General features: G+C 35.0%; 1 protein-coding gene across 5 annotated transcripts in view; it reads left to right on the forward strand.

Annotated features, from left to right (window-relative positions):
- The window catches only part of sema6cb (semaphorin 6Cb), a 274,253-nt gene that overhangs the window by 91,475 nt on the left and 160,023 nt on the right, over window positions 1–22,755 (forward strand). For 2 of the 5 annotated variants that reach the window (XM_068213963.2, XM_073925041.1), the window contains exon 1: window positions 2,463–2,679. The exons of the other annotated variants lie outside the window; for them this stretch is intronic. The gene's annotated coding sequence lies outside the window, so the exon portion shown is untranslated. Of the gene's footprint in view, window positions 1–2,462; window positions 2,680–22,755 lie in introns of those variants that run through there. 5 annotated transcript variants of the gene reach the window in all.

Genomic DNA, 22,755 nt, shown 5'->3' on the forward strand with positions numbered 1-22,755 from the left:
AAGTGCCTGTCAGATTGTACCTCAATCTTTGCCTTGGCTGCATCAGATAAACAGCACAGTGACAGACATGAACGAAGCAGATCTCACATAATGTTTGTGAGAAATACTACTTTAAGAACTTTCCTAATGATTATTTTATGTATTTGTTGTGAAGTTAATTCAAGCCTTTCTGCAATGATGAGTCACACAATGTGGTTACCAAGTTTGTTCAACTTTGTGCTGTTTTTGCATGGCAAATGTGAAAGGATACACATTAATACCCACTTCTGTATAGATACATGTTATGTATATGTACAAAAAAAAAAAAAGATTTAACGTTCACAAACCGGGATTGAATTATATTTTTGTATAATCGTACTGACACGGCTGTGGTGTTTAAGTAAAGCTGAAAAGAAGTAAAGCTGAAGTAAATCGCTGTAAATCATTACAAACATGCACTGTTTTCAAAACATTTTAAACTTGTAAAACTCATCCTTGATCACATTTGATGATGATTGATGATCACAGCGTGCTAAACAGATCTTTTGATCACAGTTGCTTTGCACACATCCTGTCTTGTTGATATGATTATACGCTTTACTACGGAGACATGTTAATACATGGCTGTCAATCAATTCGGAGTGTTGGAAAACCGCACTCCTACATCATGTTGTGGTGGGCCTCAAAATGGGAGGGATTTGGATCTTATTTTACCATCAGGAAATAAAAAAAGACACTGTTTTTAAATCACCCTAATATGAGTGTGGACACACTATATTTACAGTACACACAATTCTGACAGCTTCAAAAAGATGATTTTCATCATAGGTGCCCTTTAAAGTAGTAATTTGAAGCAGATTTTGGACGAAAGTGAGTGTTAATCTAGCAGAACTCACAAAAATACATAGTTGTATTGCAAATTTTGGTATAATGCATAAAAAAGCTTAATGAAATTATTACATTTTTTTATTATGTATGATATTTATCATATTTATTACATTTGCCATCATCCACTGTTAGTTTATTTTCACCTATCAATTTTTATTTTTATTAAAAGTTTAAATTTGTTATTGTATTTTCTGATATTCGGGATGAACCGCCAACTATTCCCTCATATGTTTTACGCAGTGAATGCTCTTCCAGCTGCAATCCAGTACTTGTTAACAACCATACACTCACTCTTTCACACATATACTATGGATAATTTATATAATTCAACTCACCTATACCGCATGTCTTTAGACTCTGTGAAAGCGGTGCACCCAGAAGAAACCCACATGAACACGGGGAGAACATGCAAACTCCACACAGAAAGCCAACTGACCCAGCCCCAGCTTGACGCTAGACTAAATAGCAGCTGCAACTAGTAGCAGCTTTCACTTGGATTTCGTCAACCTTATTAATAGAGTCATGAGGTTGGGTTTAAGGTATAATTTAAGGATTACTCCATCTAAACTACTTGAACCAGTGATCTTCTTCCTGTGAGGCAACAGTGTTAACCACTGGGCCACCTAAAATGACAAAATGTATTCATTAATTTTACTTATGATTTTGGAATAAAAAAATCATAAGTACATCATAAGTACACTTCTCTTCTCCTCAGACCAGCCACTTAAGTGTCATGCAAAAGTTGAAAAACTTGAATCAACAACACCAGCCTATGCTGCTCATTTATCCCACATTGCATTTTGGGTATGAGCCTAGGTGTGGTTGCATTGGACAACCTATACTTTTAAAGCCGGTTTGGGGAGATTTTAAGACATAAGGCGTATGCGTGTGTACTTGCGTGCAAGTTGTGTTTGTCTTTCTCGTTCTCTGGCTGTAGCCTGAGTTAGTGACTGTCTGTCCTCCTTCAGGTGGGAGATGCTGGTGTACGTGTGTCCTCTCAGTAGGAGGTGCTGAGGGCTCCAGCTGTTTTGGCTGATAAGCTGTTGCCGACGAGCTCCTGGCTTCCCACCGCGCATCGGCGGAACAGAGCAACTACTGTCATCACACACACACACACACTCGTGGTTAGCCAAGAACACACTTCCAACAAGCCGACACACCATATCACGTCCAAACCGTCCTTCCACCTGCTCTAAAACTGTCCACACAGCACAACGTGCACGATTCGACCCCATACGCCCCTGTTGCTATTGGTTACCTAATTACCTCTCAGTCCTTGCACACCAGATTGTACAGAACATAAACAACAGTTCAACAGAAACTGGCTTGCAGCTTTCCGACAGTAGCGAAACGCATGCACTCAATCCTGCGACAATAATGATTGGTACACAAATATCCCTGCGGCCCTGACGATAATTGCATTAATGAAGCCTGGCGTTTCCCTCTCTCTTCTGTTGTTTTCCTTGCTGATACAGTGTGTGATGAGTCAGGCTGCCGTGTTTAGCAAACGGTGAAAATCTCTCCCAACCTGTCCGTCCATCAGGGCGTTTCACAACTGTCAGCCTTTAACTTGGTAATCACTGGCTGAATCAGCTGAGAATGTTTCTGCCAGATAACACTGACCAAGCATCGCTGTCAGCTCAGGTAAAGAAAGTCTGTGAAGCGTGTCCACAAGGACGACGCATGATGGTCTTCTTCCAGCTTATGAAACCTTCGGCGCAAGTGAATTACATTTCGGATGTGCCCTTAAACCAGCTTTGCAGTCACAGTGGGATTGAGGCTTTCGCTGCAGATTGACAGAATTCGGCAATGGTAAGAGTTAGTGTGTTTTTGCATGGTGAAACTGAGGGAAGTTTTAGTGGGTTGTATCTATTCATCATTGCCATGTGATAGTGATTTAGTTTACATTGGATACCGTAGATAGTTGCTTGGCAGACATGCTGATTCAGATGTGTACTTGACTAGTGGTGAATAATAGTGGAACTATTTAATAACACTTTATAGTCACTTTCGTTAATGAGTCATTAACAAACATAAGTATATTTGGAACGTATATTCAGTTGGTTTGGAATGTCTTTACACGTTGATTATATTTTTTGCTGTGTATATTTTAAAAGCATGTCAATGTAATGAGCACGACTAAGCAGAGTTATTATTGTTAAAAATGAAAGTAAAACAAAATAATCATAAATAATTAAAATATCACTTCAAAGAAAATAAATACAAAAAAATAAATGTTTCAAGTTTTTGAATGACCAAAATGATAGACAGACGCAACAAATTAACTCATAAATTAGTAAAAAAAAATGTGTGCACATTTATAAAATATAAAATCAATTTAAATGTTTAAATACCACTAAAAATCCATGCACACACACACACACACACACACACGCACACACACACACACACATATATAGTATATATATATATATATATATATATATATATATGTGTGTGTGTGTGTGTGTGTGTGTGTGTGTGTGTGTGTGTGTGTGTGTGTGTGGTTTCCTGGATTATTTACAGTGGGCTTTGCACTCGCACTCTCTTCTCCCTTGGCGTCTCTCATAACTATTCATTTTCTCAGAGCATGACAAACCATTGCTGCAGCTCTAATGCAAGTTTATAGAGAAAAGTAATCATCGCTGCAGTGTCTGAGCTAATTATTCTGCCGTTATTACTGAAATGTGTATATTCCATTCAATGTGAGGCAGATTGTCTAGTTCTACTTGCATGAATCGCGGTGCGCTCGCGTCATTTTGAAAAGTTCAGATGTTTTTAACTGGGTGCAGCTGGAAAATGCTTAGCAGCCACATGCTAATAAAACTAAAGTGCTTCATACTGAAACTTCATACCAAATATTTTTTTTCTTCGATGTTGACAATGGTGTCCGGTTAATAAGTGAACTTTCATAAACAAGTTTTGAGAAGAGCACTTGATGTGATTGAGCACGACTGGCTGCTCATCTGTAATCAGTATTAATCCAATCAGAGTGAATCCTTAATTGTTTGGATACATGCTTTGTTTAGTCAGAATCAGATTCAGAAGTATTATAAATATCTGTAAGATACAGTATATGCCCCAAAATTTAGGTAAATGCCATTGCTTTGATTTACTTTCAGTTGAACTAGATTTTTTTTTTTACATGGATTTACAGTGATCATCAACAGCTTGTTTTATCGTTTAGATTCATTTACGGTTTGGCAGACCGGCCGGATCCAGAATTGCAAAAAGTTTTCAGACTGAAAAATATCTTGTCAATCTGACACCAAGCACAGAGATGTTGTTGTGCCTTGTCACAGTTAGTCCATAAGCATAACAAACCCAGCTAACTTCAAATCTCAAAAACAAGCCACCACATGTAATTAAAAATATATAAATGTCTAAACATAATCTCTTTCCAAATGTGATCAAATCTCTCGGTTTGCTGAATTTTCAGCACGTTGTGTTCCAGAACTGGATTTAAAAGATTAAGCAAGGTTGTCAGCGTCTTCCGTGTAGGCATAGCACATCTTAACTGATTTAGCTGTGTTCATAGACTTGTGTGTACAAATCTGCTGGAACGGAGACGTGTTTTTCGTTAGATGGAGAAAAGCACGACTCCTCGTCTTGGTCTTCAATCGCCCAGACCCAGCAGCCGGTGACTACTTCCATTCATTCAATTCATGTTTACACAACTCACCTCATAAAAGAGCCCCTCACATGCCACGTTTTTGGATGTAATCAGACTCTTTAGGATTCCTACTTCTCTGAATAGCAGTTGTTTGTTTGAAGAGGCCAATCATAACTGACCTAATGAAGAGATTATGGCTCCTAAAGACCAAGAAGAAGGTTTGAAATCATCTTTTCTTTAGAGGGAAAATTGAAATGCATTAGTGTAACATGAAAGGAGCCGAGACCCTCCCTCTCCTTCTCTAGCTCTCTCTCTCTCTGCATTGATCTGTTTTAGTGGATTTTTGGTGGCATTTGCTCATTGCTTTCCCATTTCAGAGTTTATTGGATGACTACCACCATGCGTGTTTTGCAATCGAAGAAAACGCCAAAGCCTTGAGAAGCTGACCACGCTAAGCTTTTTTTTTTCTTCTAGCCAACAATCCACGTTCCTACAGCTCTCTGACCCATATTTCGACAATGCTTCTTTGCTGCCAAGTGCTCAATTTAAAGTTGATTCGATTTAGAAAAAGAATTCGAGAAGCAGTCAGGTCCTTGTGTGCAGAAGTATTTGTTTTCTGGGTGAAAGGTCGTTTTGTGGAGGCCTGTGTGCGAATGGAGAGATAGCTAATCCTGGAATATCCTTTATGAACCGGTACCATTTTTTTCCCCCTCTAAGCAGCTGTTTTTGGTGAACGGTTTTCACTGTAAATCTACTCAGCTGTCGTCAAAGAGAGTGAAAAATACCTGAGCTAATCTAAACTCCAGCAGCAGGACGGTGAAATCCCTCAGAGCTCTCTGGTCAATAAGCAGCACATTCTGCCGAGCAAAGCAGCTAATTTAACCCACATCTATTCTAGAGCCGGTACAGCAGGATCTTTTTGTCCTAGAACAGTGGCCCAAAAAATGGACACTTAAGCCACATTCAACATCATTTATTTGGTTCAGTGTTTTCAGTCTGCTTACAGCCCCATTCTCTTGCAAAAATATTGTCGTCCCCTGAGAAAATTTGTGCACTTTCGCCGAAAAAGTTATATTTAACCTTTTTCCACCTAGGCATTTTTATTGCTGTTTCAGAAATGGATCCTATTTTCAAATTGGTTCTTTGTCTTTCGACATCCAAAGCACTAGTTCTGAACCAGCAAAAGTGGTACTTGAGTAGCATTAAATTATTGGCTATAAAGTAGGAACTGCTTGTATCAGGGGCAGAGGAAAGTGTTATTGTGACCAACAAGTTGAACAGAAACTCTTTTGAGCTCCATTTTTGAAATAGCAGTGGAACACAATGCTGTTAACATGTTAATACCGCTTGTAATCTCAGTCTATTCAAAATAAGGTATGCTGTTATTATCATTTGTAATGCAAATTGCAGTGCTTGAATAAACACGTTATTCTCACTTGTAATATCTCTCTATACTGTATATACTAAGCTATGCTGCACAAAATTGGTATTATCATTGTTTACATGTCATGTTTCACTGTATTTACAAATTCCACAACACATTATTCTCGCTTGTGATCTGTAGTTTGTATACAAATTATACAAACAAAGGTTCCTCAAGATATTTTTTCTGCCACCTCACACTATTTCCATAACAATATTTTTTTCAGATAGACACAAAATGTTTGTGAGTGAACAGAAATATTCACTAAGAAATATACACACCGTTGAAATCAGAATTATTAAAATTTTTATTTTTTAATTTTTTTAACAGAACAAGGGCATTTTCACATTATGTCTGATAATGTTTGTTCTGCTGGAGAAAGTCTTATGTGTTTTATTTCAGCTAGAATAAAAGCAGTTTTAAATTTTTTAAAACCTATTTTAAGGTCATTATTATTAGCCTCTTTAAGCTATTTTTTTTTTTTTTTTGATAGTCTACAGAACAAGCCATCGATATACAATAACTTGCCTAATAACCATAAACTGCCTAGTTAACCTAATTAACCTAGTTAAGCCTTTAAATGTCACTTTAGCTGTATAGAAGTGTCTTGAAAAATATCTAGTATAATATTATGTACTGTCATCATGGCAAAGATAAAATAAACCAGTCATTAGAAATGAGTTATTAAAACTATTATGTTTAGAAATGTTGAAAAAGTCTTCTCTCCATTATACAGAAATGGCAGAAAAAATAAACAGGGAGGCTAATAATTCAAGCAGTTTAATAATTCTAATTTCAGCTGTGCATACATACATACACATGGTAGACCATGCAAATGAAACCTATAGCTAAATTCACATATTGCTTGTAAGTCACATAAAGTGAGTCAGGTATCTGATTTAAATGTTCAGAAGTATCTGTGCAACTGTGCAGTATATTTGCAGTATATCCAGCTTTTGTTGATATCAGAAAGGTATAAAAGCCTTCAGACCCTGAGTAGAGAAAAGGAGAGGATTCCGAATCTAAAGCCTTTAGTTCAGATGTTTAGAGAGTGAAAGGGAATGAAATGGGTTGTTCTTTTATATTTTCTCAAACCCATAGAAGATTAACCTGATTTCCCACAAAAGTGGGAAAGTTTGCAGTCGGATCAGATCATATTTTGCAGGCAAGTAGCACGCAGCATTCTCTCGCGTCTTATAAAAGGAGCTCCTACCGCTTTTTTATGTGTTGGCTGAATTGCTGAACATTACCACTAGACATTTTCGTGTCATGTTGCAGGAATCCGTCCAACAGTACGTAATGGTATCTAGTGTGGATGTTCAGAATATGTGTTTCAGATTAACTTATAAAGTACATTGTCTGTATTCACAGACATGGGAACTAAAGTCTGAAAGCAGAACAGGGAGTGCTGACATGTCTGTCCTTGTTTAAAGGTGTCCGACGATGGACTCTTAATCCAGGATTACCAGTGTGGATGTTGTAGATGGCGCAGATAAGATGGAAACTATCACTCTTTCTGTAGAATGGCTTAAGAATGTTTCTCTGGCACACTAGGATAAGATTTGAAGATTTTGGATTCTAGAAAGACTCAACAAGTAGTACAAACAAACACAAAGAAAGCTGTCTGCTGATTTCGTAACAAATCCCAACTCGCATCGTCTCACTTCTTTTTGCTGCCTTTGGGCTTTAGCTCGGGGACCTTTTCTGTTCTACAAAGCATAACAATTGAATTCCTTGTTTTGAAGATGAGTGGAAATTGCAATTTAAATATGACTGTTTCTTCATCCGTCCCTCTGTGAGTGTGACTGCTGTGTTTTTTTTAGATTTCACATCCATGCTGATCAAAGCCAGAAGTGTACAATCTAGTTCAGATTTTGTCAGAAAAGCTTTGCAGTGTATTATACTTTAAATATTATAATATGCTATGTATGGGCTGTATATCCCTGAAGTCCATTACAATGCTTTTTTTCAATGTATATGAATTATTTGAAAACTATTGCAACAAAAGATGAAGTTTTTCATACAGTAAGTCAGCAGTGTGTTCATGCCACATATAAGTGGTGCTGTTTTAGAGATTAAATGTACTGATGCACATGAGAATTCCTCCCCAACTCTTTGCATTGGCAGACACAACAAACATTATGTCAGCCTGTTTGTTGTTTTGTTGTGCTTTTGACATAACTGTGTTTGTACTGAGGTTTATACTTGCTTGACAAATTCCCAGCCGGCCTTTAGTGAGTCCACTTTGTGCTTTAGGTTGAGTTTAACATGAGGACTACTGCAGCGGTCATTTTCACAGTTTAAAAATTGTGTAATTTAATAATTTTGTCCATGTAAAACAGTAATTTCAACATTATCTCATTAAAATTACAAAACGCAACAGTTCTCTGTATTTCTGCCTTGAAATGATCAAAGTGACCACATGCATTTCAGCATGGTATACTTTTTCCTGTGTTTTTTGATTATGCATTCCTATGTTGCAAAACTTTCTGCTAACAAAACACAACTTTCTGATAGCAAAAAAGCTCCCAAATAGCTCCCAAAGCTGTATTACAAACAAATCCTGTATCTTCTATCGCAATGGAAGTCTTGAATGTACTGTAAATGTAACCTAAGAGTAATTAAATTTGATACAGTTAGGCTTGTCACATTAAGTCATTTTTATTATGCAAAATTGTTATAGAAATCATTGCGATAAGTGTTTTTATTTTAGACCAGTTCATGTCGGTGTTTATATAATGATAATACAACAGCATAGAAACAGTAATAAAGCCATTCAAGGGATAAAAATGGCACGTAAATGTCCTTGTAAAGTGGCTTTAACGCTATTCCTGAATTGTCGCTTTTCTGTAAGATTTGGAAACGAGCTCATTTGGACATCTTCTTACAAACCTGTCAGTAGTTTTTAGGATAATGTGTGAAAATTCATCTCTTCTTCACCTGTTAGTAAGCTTTGAGAAAAGAGTTTAGAGGGTCATGAAATACCGAAATACATTGTTTGAGATGTAACCAGTCGTATACGTGTTCCACGTTGCTAAAAACACTATTGGGACACACATATTTAGCTAACAAGTGAAAATTCAAAATCGTACTTCTGGTTTGAAAAATAAATTTTGAAGCAACATCGCAGTGATGAGATCATTGTGTAAATTCCAGCATGGAGATTGGTTATTTGTACCGGCCGATACACAGTGACATCATTGAGTTTTCAGCAGGCCTGTTCATTAATTCATGAAAAAGACTTGGTTCGAGCCAATCAGCACGCTCTATTGTGAACGAGATGCAACATCATTAATATGCATGATATAGCTTCGAAGACTTATCCCTTTTACCTGTTACAATGTTCAGAGAGACGCCACGTTGTGTTGCCAACTGTTATTCAAACAAGTAGACGAATTGTTTAGAGACATTGGTTGTCTGTGTTTCGTTTATAAATGTGCTGCAGTGAAGGTTTTGTTTCTGTTTCTTTGCGGTGAGAGCACAGCTGTGTGCCCACAGACACAGTAACACACGACAAAAACAAGTTTCTAAGGAACATTTTTTTCCTGAAAGCTTTTCTAATCTGGAATTGGTAAATCCTGGATTTGAAACTTGTCTTCTTTAAAAAAGAAAAAGACACGGTTCCAGTTCATGTTGATTGTCCTGTCTCTATGAAATTAATAAGTGTGTTATCAATGTTCTTTAAGTTTATTTAGATGGCAAAATTAGTTAGTATCGTAGTACTCTTTCAGTTTTTGAATTAGACATACCTAAGACAAAAGGATATAGTTATTAAGTTTACAGTAATATCACTACAATATTATGGATTGAAAATCCTCCACTTCCACCCAGCTCTCAGATCCGCACAAATGCTGCTGTTCGAATCACTGTCTATTTCCCCTGTGTCTGTGTTTGTGTTGCTGCTGTTGTGCACGTAATGAAACTCCCTTTTTCAGGCAAAACTCTCTTTTCATGCAAACCCTTCCCTCTTTTGCCACTTGACAGAAGCTGCGCAATCAGCTAAAATGCTGAAGACATTTAATTTTTATGTAAACACAATGGACGATAAATATTGTGTCACCAAAAATGATTGAAGTCATGTCCATGTATTGCACAATAAGCCGATATATTGCTTATTGTGACAGGCCTAGATCCAGTCTTATATGATTGGTGAGAATAACTGCTATGGCCATTCTAGAAATGGAATTCTGGTAGTTCTGCGGTTGGTCTAGTCCAGTGGTTCCCAAAGAGGGGGTCGGGACTCCAAGGGGGATCTCAGGACAATGAGGGGGAGGTCGCTTGGTGATTTCCAAAAATCTAATTCTTTTTACTACACCATTACAATTACCATATTTTATCCATAACATACAGAAAAAAAAAAATAACTAGTTCATTGTTAAATAAAAAAAAAAAAAAACATGTAATAAAAGCCATCAGCCTTTTATTTTTTGATACCTTGAGTGATTTTGTTATATTAAAGACACAGCACATTGATTTTATAGCACCAGGTTAAGTTACGGCACTTACGTACATCAAAAATATATACAGGCCACAACTAAACACGGAGGGCGTTGTCTAAGTGGCGTTCTTCAAAATTAAATGAAAAATAGACTTTTTTTGTATGTGTGAGATGTTGTGTGTAAAGTTTCTATATTTATAACCACCTCAGAGGATATTGGGGGTCACAATTCACTGACATTGTTATTTTGGGGGTGACAGGGTGAAAAGTCTGGGAACCACTGGTCTAGTGTTAAAGATTTTTAAAGAGCATGCATGTGTTTTGCTTGTTGCTGTTGGAGTAAATAAGGCATGAGCTGTAAAGGCAGCAACATCTGTAAATGGGGGAGTTGAGAAGCAGCTGATTTGGATTTAATGAGACGCGCACACAAACGCTAAGCTTTTGCTTCCACACAATAATGGTGCATTAAAAAATTAAATGTTCTGGGGAGTATTTTGAGCAATTCTGGGATACTTGACATGTACTAAATCCTATAAAAAGGCCACAGTTGAAAACCTATTATTTATAAAACAAATGTTTTTTGGTGGAAATAACTTTTAGACTCATAACCTGTCAGTAGATGGGCTGATGTAAGTCTCACAGACCTTCAGTATGCATCACAGTAATGGTTTCTGATTTTTATTTATTTTTATACTGAAAAAATGATTCTCATTTCAGTGAGGAGTCGGTTCTAAACGATTTACTGACACAGTCAGTAAATTCAAATGGAAAGTTCACAGGCAAACTCAAGGCTATTTTATGTACATGATTTTTGTTCCTGTCATTGCAGGGTGGGCTTTGCACATCATTTACTGAATGACCTGTTAAAAAGAACCAGTTCACATCAGTCATTTGATCATAAAGAGCTAGATCTTATTATCAGCACTGTTCTGTGTGTGTGTGTGTGTGTGTGCAGACATTATAGCAACAGAGAGCATTTCTGTTTTCCATAAGTGGTCTGTGTAGATGGAGAAGGTACTTTAGTGTTGTGAACATTAGAATGCCTACTGTACTGTTTTCCATAAATTTTCCGCTTTCAAACTGAGCAATTTTGGATCATGTGAACACTCTAAAGTTTTGAGTAATAGATTTACATTTTCATTTTCAACTCCATCAATGTACGTACTTTTTTCTCTTTTAGTACTTTCCTGCAGAGGAAGTGTTGTTGTCCAGAAGGAAATTACCGGTTGCTTGAATTAATGACTTGGGGAGGCAGTTTTTCTTGCTGACAGAAAAGCTTCACCTGAATGAGCAAAAGCCTTCTGCCTCTGTTTCTCCCGTGGTGTATCGTTGTGTTCTTCATTCCCCGTTGCTCTTTGCAGTAGAAAAACTTACCTCTCCGTTGACCACATGACGTCACTTGCATTTTTATTAGAAAATGCGTCACTGTAATTTTCTTACTTTAAATGTCAGGGAAACTTTAAACAGGGTCATTTTTCCAAGCCTCTTTTGAAAAGTGGCGATGACATGTCAGAGTTCGATTTAGTTGTCACACTGACAGGCCTATACATCACCCCCCCTGCTCCGTTCATAAAACATAGCCTTGTTTAAACATTCATCATCTCTCCATCTCTCATTCCATCATTCTACCTTCTTTCATTTTCACCTTCACTTCTATTTGGTTCTTCTTTTTTTTTCTCTCAGGTTCTCATTGCCACTTCAGTCCTCATTGCCAAAAGAGAGGTGTTTGTAGGCCTTGAGCGATGTGGTATTTAATAAAGACATGCAACGGGTTGCCAGGTTGTCAATTTTTATGCTGCTTGTGGCTTTCGAGGTGATTAATGTGCAGGGATGCTATTATATTGCTCTAGAGTCTGGCCATAGTGCTGGCCACTGGCCCAAGGCTGCTCTGGTGCCTTTCATTTCAGACAGAAATTGTTACATTTTGTGCCCGCTGCCTTTGAACTTCCAACTACTTTTCTTTTGGCGTATTGCTGAATAATGCTTGTTGGTGCTTTATTGAACACGGTGCAGACTCAGTTTCTAGGAAGTAATGTGGGGAACTTTAGGGAACAATGATTTTAGTTGGGTCAGTGATAGTGTTCATTGCTTTTTCCCGAAAACATGAAAAGTTTAAATGGCATGGTGGGCACTTTCTAGAATATATATATATATATATATATATATATATATATATATATATATATATATATATATATATATATATATATATATATATATATATATATATATATAAAATATATATATATATATATATATATATATATATATATATATATATATATATATATATATATATATATATATATATATATATAAATATATATAAATATATATATATATATATATATATATATATATATATATATATATATATATATATAAATATATATATTTATATATTCTATATATATATATATATTCTATATATATATATTCTATATATATATATATATATGTATATATATATATATATATTCTATATATATATATATATATATATATATATATATATATATTCTATATATATATATATATATATATATATATATATATATATATATTCTATATATATATATTCTATATATATATATATATATATATATATTCTATATATATATATATATATATATATATTCTATATATATATATATATATATATATATATATATATATATATATATATATTCATTTTGTTTGTTTTTTTTTTTGGTATTTTTACATGTCAAGATGTCTTGCTCTAGCACAGTTGTAATATGGCTTTGCATGAATATTTTTTATACTATATTTTAAACCTAAATATGTTGTTTTATGAAATTGTTTTGGAATTTTATGTGAAGTTATTACTTAAATAACTTTATGTAAGTTCATGGTTGTTATGATTGTGATTTACATTGCGATATTAGGACAATTTCCCTAGGGAATTGAATATCTGTTTGGAAAGATATGTATCATCTATCATATTATCATGTATCATATTATCTGTTAGAAAGAATGTATCATTTTAGATAGCTTTGGATGGGGAGTGCATAAAATATAAAAAAAAAACATTAAAAAAAACAATCTACGAAAATAAATAATTTTAGTGGAAAAAAATTAATTTAATAAAGAAAAAGAAACTAATTATATATTTTTCATAGAGTCGAACTGTATTCAGATATACAGTTACTAAATAATCAAATCTTCGCTTTATAAACAGTTGAATAAAATTAATCAGTATTCATTTTTCAAAGTTACAGACGGTACAATTTCTTATGCCTGAATGCTTTTAAAACCTATGTGACTATTATGAATGATCGCATTGTGATATCAATGCTGAAACAATATATTGTGCAGCCCTACTATGCATAGTATGTCAAATTATAGGTTATTGTTATTGGTTATAAGTTATTGGTTGATTTGGCTTTTTTTTTTACATTTTGCTTTGGACTGGAGTCATCTAAAACTCAAATGTAAAAACATTACTTTATACTTTTGTAATCCACCAGTCCTACTGCACCCAACCCAGTCTGAGCTGGGATCGAACCAGCAATTTATTGTATGGGAGTAGGTTGCTCTAACAACGAGGCTAAAGACAGTGACCTCTACCATCTGCTGCCAGAGCACCTTTTGAGGTCAGAGGAGTGAGGTTTACCGGCATAGCACTTTACTAGCTGGCCTCTATTACACTCACCATCCTAAACCTCACTCCCATTCCGGACGAGCCCCCACCTTTAACCCACCAGTCCCACTGCACCGATCCGGTTGTGAGCTAGGATTGAACCGGCAAGTCTTTGCATGGCAGTCAGTTGCTCTAACAAGGAGGCTTAAGACCATGGCTTCTAGCATCTGTCGCTAGAGCACCTTTTGAGGTCAGAAGAGTGATGTTTACCTGCATAGCACTTCGCTAGCTGGCCTCCGTTACACTTTCATAACATTATCAAATTTCAGAATTATTATACTTTATACATACTATAACTTTAGAATGAGTGATGTCAAATGCACTTTCAAATAATTGATTTTAGTTACATAATATGAGTAATGTCAGCTGTCATTTTACTTGTATCTAATAGATTTTTTAATATTGTTGTAGATTTTTTTTTAACACCTTTTGAGACACTTAGTTGGATACAAGTCTATTTTGTTCAGCTTGTAAACTTGCAGTCATAGTACTAGAAGTCTGTCTGCTGACTATATGTATCTTTGCAATTATTCTGCCAACATAACAGTCTATAAATACTCAAATAGTTAATTGATGTAGAGTTACACCTGCGGTAAAGACAACAGGTTGTCTTGTTTGGGAACTATTAAATATAAAAAAATAAAAAAAAGAATTTTAACATGTATTAAACAGAAAATCTATCGGTAAGTTATTTGTAGTCGACAGAATGTCAAAAGAGAAAAACTGAAAAAGTGAAAGCACGACATTCACCTTTTCTGAATACTGAGTCAGCGTTGGTATTTTTGAGTTTGCTATTTGAATGCTCAAATATGTCCGCATAATTGTTTCAGAAAAGCTGTTTTCCATAGTATGTTGTCCCTTCAAAGCAAGTGTACACTATTAGACATCCTGCTGTTGAGGAAACCTAGAGAAAGGGTGAGAAAAATGGTCCGAAACGCAGCTAAAAGGCCACTTGTCACCTGACAGGAGTGGAACAGCAGGACTCCTGTGGACACTGGGAAAAGGACATGTCAGGGTCACTGTGAGCAAAAGTGACAAGACAAAGATGGAAAGATGAAAAGAAAGAAGTGAAATGAAAGGTGCTGGGAGAAAAAAGGGGAAAAAAAAGACAGGTTCACCAGGTGCAGCAGCCGGGGAATGAAACCATGGCAGCCTTGACTAATAGTAAAAGCTTGTTGTTGGTTTTAATCTTGGAAATCAAAGCTGTTTGCGTGGCTCTTCTCATTCCAGTGAATTGGGTTGTCCACATTACTGACAGATTGTTGCTTTTAACAATTTTAACTTGAAAAATAGCCAATGAAATGATTTTAAACCACAATAAGTCATTAATGTAGGTTTAGAGCCTCCTTTTGTGGCCAATGTAGCATCAGTTCGTTTTGGGAATGACAGATGCAAGTCCTGCACAGTGGTCAGAGGGATTTCAAGCCATTCTTCTTGCAGAATAGTGGCCAGGTCACAACGTGATGCTGGTGGTGGAAAACGCTTTCTGTCTTGCTCCTCAGAAACACCCCAAAGTGACTCAATAATATTTAGATCTGGTGATTGTGCAGGCCATGGGAGATGTTCAATGTCACTTTCCTCTTCATCAAACCACTCTGTCACCAGTCTTGCTGTGGGAATTGATACATTATTATCCTGATACATGGCACCACCTTTAGGATACAATGTTTGAAAAAATTTGTTTAGTCATAGTCATCTAAAATTTGTAGGTAAACTCATTAGAGGACAATACATTCACATCTGTCCATGAAACCTCCAACACTGAATTGTATATATATATATATATATATAAAAAATCAAGGGTGGTTCCAAAACAACTCGCAATTGATTCCAAAGGAATTTGGTATTACATATTGTTAAACTAGTAAGCCTAAATGCACTCTAATGCTGGTCACACTGCATATATTTTTAATAGTGGATTTGATAGACTTTTGATGGAAAGTCAATCAAGTTCACCCTACAAAATTACAATGTCATTCTCATCCCAAAACTGAAAAACTTTTTATAAATTTTGCCTGTTTGTTTACACAACAATGTTAAGAAAGGACTGAAAACACACCCCTGAAATCATGCGCATGCAACATTTGTTTATTATCGCTTCATCAGCAAATTGTAGATTTACTTCACGTTACAACCAAAAATGGAGACTTATATTATTACACAATATATGCATAGACACGAGCACTGAGCCATCACTGCCCATACTGGTCTGGCATATATAATACAGTATTTTTTGCCATTTCTGAGAATATGGATGGATTACCATAGATGATTTAGAAAATTTTGTAGTGTAAACATGAAACTTTTTTTCAGCCTAAGAGTTTTTTGAAAGGCCATATAGAAAGCAAGGTGGTCTAAAAATGCCCAATGGGCCTGTTTGAGAACCATAACTGTAAGGTAGGTAAGAAAGAATACAATGGCATTAAGATGCCTTGCTTTTGGAGCAGCATTGAGAGCATGTTTATGATGCCTTAAAATGCTCCCTCTTTATGCTGCAAGATTTTGGATGAGAGCAGGGTGGGATACAGTGGTCCGTTTGTGTCTTTGACCCATCTATCCGTTCCCACGGTGTAAGGAGGAAGAAGTGACCCTGCATGAGCTCTATACCCCTTCATCCTACTCTCTTTTTTTTTTCTCTCTCTAACACACACACACACACACACACACACACACACACACACACACACACACACACACACATGCACAAAGGCAAAGGATCTGTTCACATCAACAACATCAGTGATTTGACTTTATATTGTTGAGGTCAGCGGATCTCAACTGGTTTTGCTTCTGGATGCAAATATTAGACATCAAAAGGCAAACCAGAGCCGCAATTGTTTATTGTTTGAAAGTCTTCTGAAGGATCTGAGAATTTGTCCATGTCAGCATCAGTTTACATCAATATATTTTAGAGTTTGATTGAATGCACAACCTTTTAACAAATAAAAAATATATATATTATATCCAAAGATGACTACACTACTTTTCGAAAGATCAGTAATATTTGCTATTTTTCTTTTATCAAAATCACATTGAATTAACCAAAGTGACTGTGAAGACATTTTATATGATGTTACTTGTATTTAACTAAATGCTGTTCCTTTGAAAAGTCCTTCTTACCAAAGAACCTTGATTTAATTATTTTCTGAACGATTGTGGAAAGGTGATTACTGATTTTTGGTAATGATGCTAGAAATTCTGCTGAGAAGTCTAATAATATTTCACAATATGTCTGTTTTTACAGAATTTTTGTTTAAATAAAATACAAAAACACTAGAGATTTCTTGTATGTGATTAGATACCATCATTTAATATCTCAAATTAAGCTTGAACACATTGGCACACATGCTTTATATATATTTTAAATACATTTGTAATATGTTACGATCAAACACGTAAAATCAGATAATATTTTATCATTCCTTCCATATCTGATATTCCTTTGTTTTTGTCTTTCGTTTGTTTTCCAGTCACGATTTATTTGAAAGCCTTCCTTTGATTTGAAGAACAGAGGCTCCTCACTATCTTTAAACTCCATTTTTTCAGCTCCTTTCCTTTATTTATATTCTGATAAGGACTGAGTGGATAATGAGAGACAGAAATCCTGCGACTGAGTCTGGGGCGAGAGTTCATGTTTAATAACGCCGGGGTTGACGGAGCATGGGGTAGCAGTTAACGCTTGGTTAACAGTACAACAGGTACAGCGGGGCTAATGTGGTCGCAAAAGGAAAATTCACGACGTCGGGTTTCATTAGCCGAACAAACAATTTGAAGCGACATCTTGTGTAATTCGTGACAGTTCATGTGTTTTTAAGCTTAAACTACAGGATTTGTACCCCTGCTGTGATATTTGGATTAAGTCCTGGATGTATTTGTGTTGTATTTTTTTTATTTTTGTTCTTGCTCAATCTTGCGGTGTTGATTTCTGTCTTTTAGGATCAGCGGCATGATGCAGCTAGTTGTGTGTGCGAATACAACATTTAAATCTCTTAGAGGTTGGAACAAACTCTCACTCTCTCGCCCTTTTTTTTTCTTTGTGATAAATTATATATGAATAGTCAGTGAATGTTGCAGTCAGCCAGACCAGATCAGACTTTTCATCACAGAAAAAAAAGAACAAAAACATCACAGTGTGTCTAGAGAGAGAACATGATGCTCAGAAAGAGAAATAGACAAAGAGACACAGAGAGAGAGAGAGAGAGAGAGAGAGAGAGAGAAAGAGAGAGAGAGAGAGAGAGAGAATAGAACTGAAACAAAGTTATGAATTTGGATGAATTTATTGTTCTCGAACAGTTTTAAAGTGAGAGTTGACTAAAATTCGAGAATTATCTGTCTTTTATTATGTTGTTTTAAGCTCTAATGTTGTTTTTATTTTATGGCAAGCATTAAAAAGGTAAACAAAGATGTCACAAAAGTTATAAAATAATATGTCATATAATAATTTTATTTTGGATATTTTTATTTATTGAATTAGAATGAAAACTTTGTTGTTATCATTGTGAAATATTTTTTATCCATGATATAAAGGGTATCCAGTGAGGGGGATATATTACGTTGGTAAAGGACCAAAACTTGCTTATTTTTAGGTGATCTATACCTTTAAGCCATGTTTGTATGTTTGTATAATCAATTATCAGACTCACAGCAGACTGTGACTAATCTATTTTTCCTTGCATGGTGAACTCTAATTTACCTGGCACCAGTTTAGTCGGACACACACAAATCACCCCAACAAACTCATGACTTTGTCATTAGCTGCTACCACTGGCAACATCTGTACGTGAACCCAGGAAACAATAACATCATTAAAAGGCAAATCAGTGTTAAGCTCAGGTGAAATGAGATATCATGGACTTGATTTAAATGATCTGCATTCATGGGCTCAGCTGAAAAAATTCATACTTGAGCCTCCAAACACTTCAATTAGAGTCGAATTACTGCTGTGGGACATGAGTGTAATGCACTGATAATGGAGTTTACTTGTATGGAGTTCTGACTAGTTTATCCAAACTACAGTGATGTATGCATTTCCGTCTGAAACGAGCATTAGTCACATCCATGGGTACACAAAATTACTCAAGCGCATCTTGTGCAACGCACATCTAGCAGGGTGATATTTCCACCGTGTTCGGCTAATGCTCGCATCGTTGCTTGAATACTCAATCATGGGCAATGTTCTCTCAAGCTGTAGGTGGTTGCTTGCCATAATTGAAAGCGTTTGCTGGTGAAGTGTTCTAGAAGGTCCAGTATATTACCATGCACCGCATGGTCCCTTACTCCGTTTCATTTCCCCACTGAAAGACAGCGATTAATCTGATTAGTGATCTATCAGCTGAAAGTACTGCCTCCCGGCTCTAATGGTCAGTGCCAGAGCCTGGTCTGAATTATTAACAGATCCATTCCTGGAGACCAGGGACAATTCATCATCAAACAGAGAGAGGCCAGATGAAAGAAAGAGACGGGCTGGACTAAGTGAATACTAGAAAAAAGATGTAAGTAGGACACATGCTCGAGTGGTAAAAATGGCTTTGGTGTAGCACTAAAGAGAAAGCAGATAACGTGGGTCTTTTATTATTGATTGATCCATACGAATGGTAATCCCAGAAGTAATAACATGGTAGCACTTTATATTACTGTTCTGTTTTGCATATACTTGCATCTAAACAACCCTTAACTCATATAGTTACTATATATTCCATATTATACTATACTATACTATACTACACTATACTAGGGTTGGGCCTATAAACAATATTATATTGAATCACAATAAAATTGATGTCAATAACAATGATAACCTCTAGACTTTTTTTTACTGTATGTTGATCTAAGAGCAATCACATAGCAAAAATGTGGAACAATAGGAATCTACAGTGGAAGTGTGTTGATTTTAGAGATGAACTGAATTTTCGGCCACCGAAAAAGTATCATCGAAAATATGTTATGCCATTTAATGGACCCTCTTATGTTTGTGGCTTCAGTCATTGTTGGGATACTCTTTTAAATCTGGAAGCAACAGCTTATATCAAAATATATATCGCTATTGTTCGATATGGAAAATAATTATTGAGATTTCATTTTTGCCATATCACCCAGTACTATACTATACTATACGATAAGATATGATACGATACTATACTATACTATACTTTAAATATTGTTGTTTATTTACTCTAGAGAAACGTTAAATATAGCCATAATATTGGTATTTTGTATTTAATGAAAGTAAAGGGTAATAAAAGTGGTCAGCGCTTTACCCCAAAAATTTAAATTTTGTGTCAATACCAAAACGGTAAATTCTGGAAAAACGAAATAGAAAATGGCTTGGAATATTTATTTATGTTATTAATTAATGCAAGTAATTTTGTAAGACCTTTTAAATTTAAATTAATATCTTCAAACACAAGCAAGTTTATCACATTTTTTAACAGTAAAATGTTTTTGACCGTGAACAAGTTGAGGGGCGTCATTTTACCAGTTACCAGTTATTAGTTGGAGTTATGCTAAGGGTTATGGTTAATGTAAGTTGACATGTACTTGCAAAGTTTCTTATAGTCAGTTAAATGTCTGTTGAAGGAGCAGTATCAACATTAAGTATCAACATTTTTTTTTTCTTTTAGAGAAAGGAATTAATGAGACGTATCCGAAAGTCACCCAAATTACATTAGCATGTTTAGCCAGCCTTAAACTCCTGAAAAACGTGTTTTTCGGCTCAAATCTCTAATCCTGAATGTTCAGTACATCTTAATACTTAACCTACATGACCCTCTAACCAATGTCGCAGATGAGTTTATTGCAAAGACGGAACAATTTATATATATATATATATATATATATATATATATATATATATATATATATATATATATATATATATATATATATATATATATATATATATATATATATCATAAATTGGCTCTCTGGGAAATAAGTAATACCAGCAGATGACTCACTCCATAACTCCACACAACACCATAATCCTCAATGTCCTAAATCTAACCAATATTCATAAACCTTAACAGATCCCCAGTAATAATCATAAACCTAATCTTAACCCAATACTGTGCTTTTTTAATCTCTTGCTGCCTAAATGGAATATGATCCCAAACCTGCATTTAATCTTGATCCAGGGCCTTCTGTAATTCCGGTCAGCAGTGAGTCAACAACAGCAACTCTGTGTAAGTGAAGACCATCCCTGTTTCAGCACACTAATCACATTGTACAACATAAACAGCTGACGCTCAGCTGAGATTTATTTATTACGAACGCACAGTTTACTGGATTAGTAGTGTGCTCTAGAGGGGATTTAAGCGACCGAAAGGTACCTCACAGTTGTTGTTTTTTTTAATGAGTTTAATACCCATTTATTTATTTATTTATTTATTTATTTATTTATTTATCATTTGAATAATGATTGTATTAATTAAGAATTAAAGAAACTGAACAGTGAAGCACAATTTTACACTTTTTGCAAATAATATTTAAAAGATACTCAAATTCACTCTTATTGATCTAGATGTTGAATGTTATACCATATTTTCAACAAAAAAATTTAAATTTTGAGCAACAAGTCAAGCAGTTTGTCAAAGTATATTCTTTCAGCATTAAACTCATGTTTCTTGCTGTAATTTGTATTTTCTGTGAACCATGAATCCTTTAATTTAATTGGCCATCTCTATCTTTTTTACTTTTATTGCGTAAGAAGTTTACAACCATGTTCACAGAAGCAATTTTACAATTTTTGAACAACCAAAGGGTAGCAAGTGATAGAATATTAAATCGTGTTAAAAAAAATCTTTAGGCTTTTGCTGGAATCAAATACACCCATAATATAGTTTTATGTATAAGTTAATTAAAAATATATTTATACAACTGAATTGAATTTGTTATTAATTCAATTTTTAAAAATGGGTTATTATACATTAACTAAGAAATTAGCATAACCAAAGTGCAATAAAAACTTCTGTTGTTGTCATTACATAGACTTAATATAACCTTAACTGATGTTAACACATTTGTAACAGGAACTTTACAGTAGGAACTAGGCATGGGACGATAACTGGCTTCAATGATTCAAGGAAAAGTCAAGGTTTTAAAACCGCCTTCTGTTATACCGTTTCTAAGGTATATGTAAAGTTTTTTTTGAATGTGTTTATTATGTTTTGTAAAGAAATCAGTTTTTTTTTAAACTAATGAAGACAGCCGAAGTCAATGATTTATTTTCATTATTTAGCGTGACGTTTACTGCTCTAAATTATTATAAATGCTTTCTAAAATAATAATAGATTGTGTTCAATGTTAAAGTTGCTGCTTTTTGCCCAGAAATTTAAAAAGAACCTATTATATAATGGTAATCACAATACAGTGATTTGTATTATTATTTTTTTTTAATCCAATGTTATCGTAACGTCAGAAACTAGGCCCATGCCTACTAGGAACTGATGTAAAAGGGACTATACTGTACAGAGTAAACAAACAAAACTGCCTATAAATAGTTAATGCTAATATGTGAAAATGTTAATGTTTGAAAATAAAATTCTATTAAATCTTCAAGCATTTGATGCTGTCATGAATGCTACTGCAAAAACAACAAACTGAATATTCATGCAAGTTGTTATCGTTAGTATTAGTAATAACTATTGATGGTACTTTGTAGAATCCATGATATATCAATAGTGCACATTTATTTATTCATTCATTCATTCATTCATTTTTCTTCAGCTAGTCCCTTTAGTCATCAGGGTGGACAC

Source organism: Danio rerio, chromosome 16, assembly GCF_049306965.1.
Source record: "Danio rerio strain Tuebingen ecotype United States chromosome 16, GRCz12tu, whole genome shotgun sequence".
NCBI lineage: Eukaryota > Metazoa > Chordata > Actinopteri > Cypriniformes > Danionidae > Danio > Danio rerio.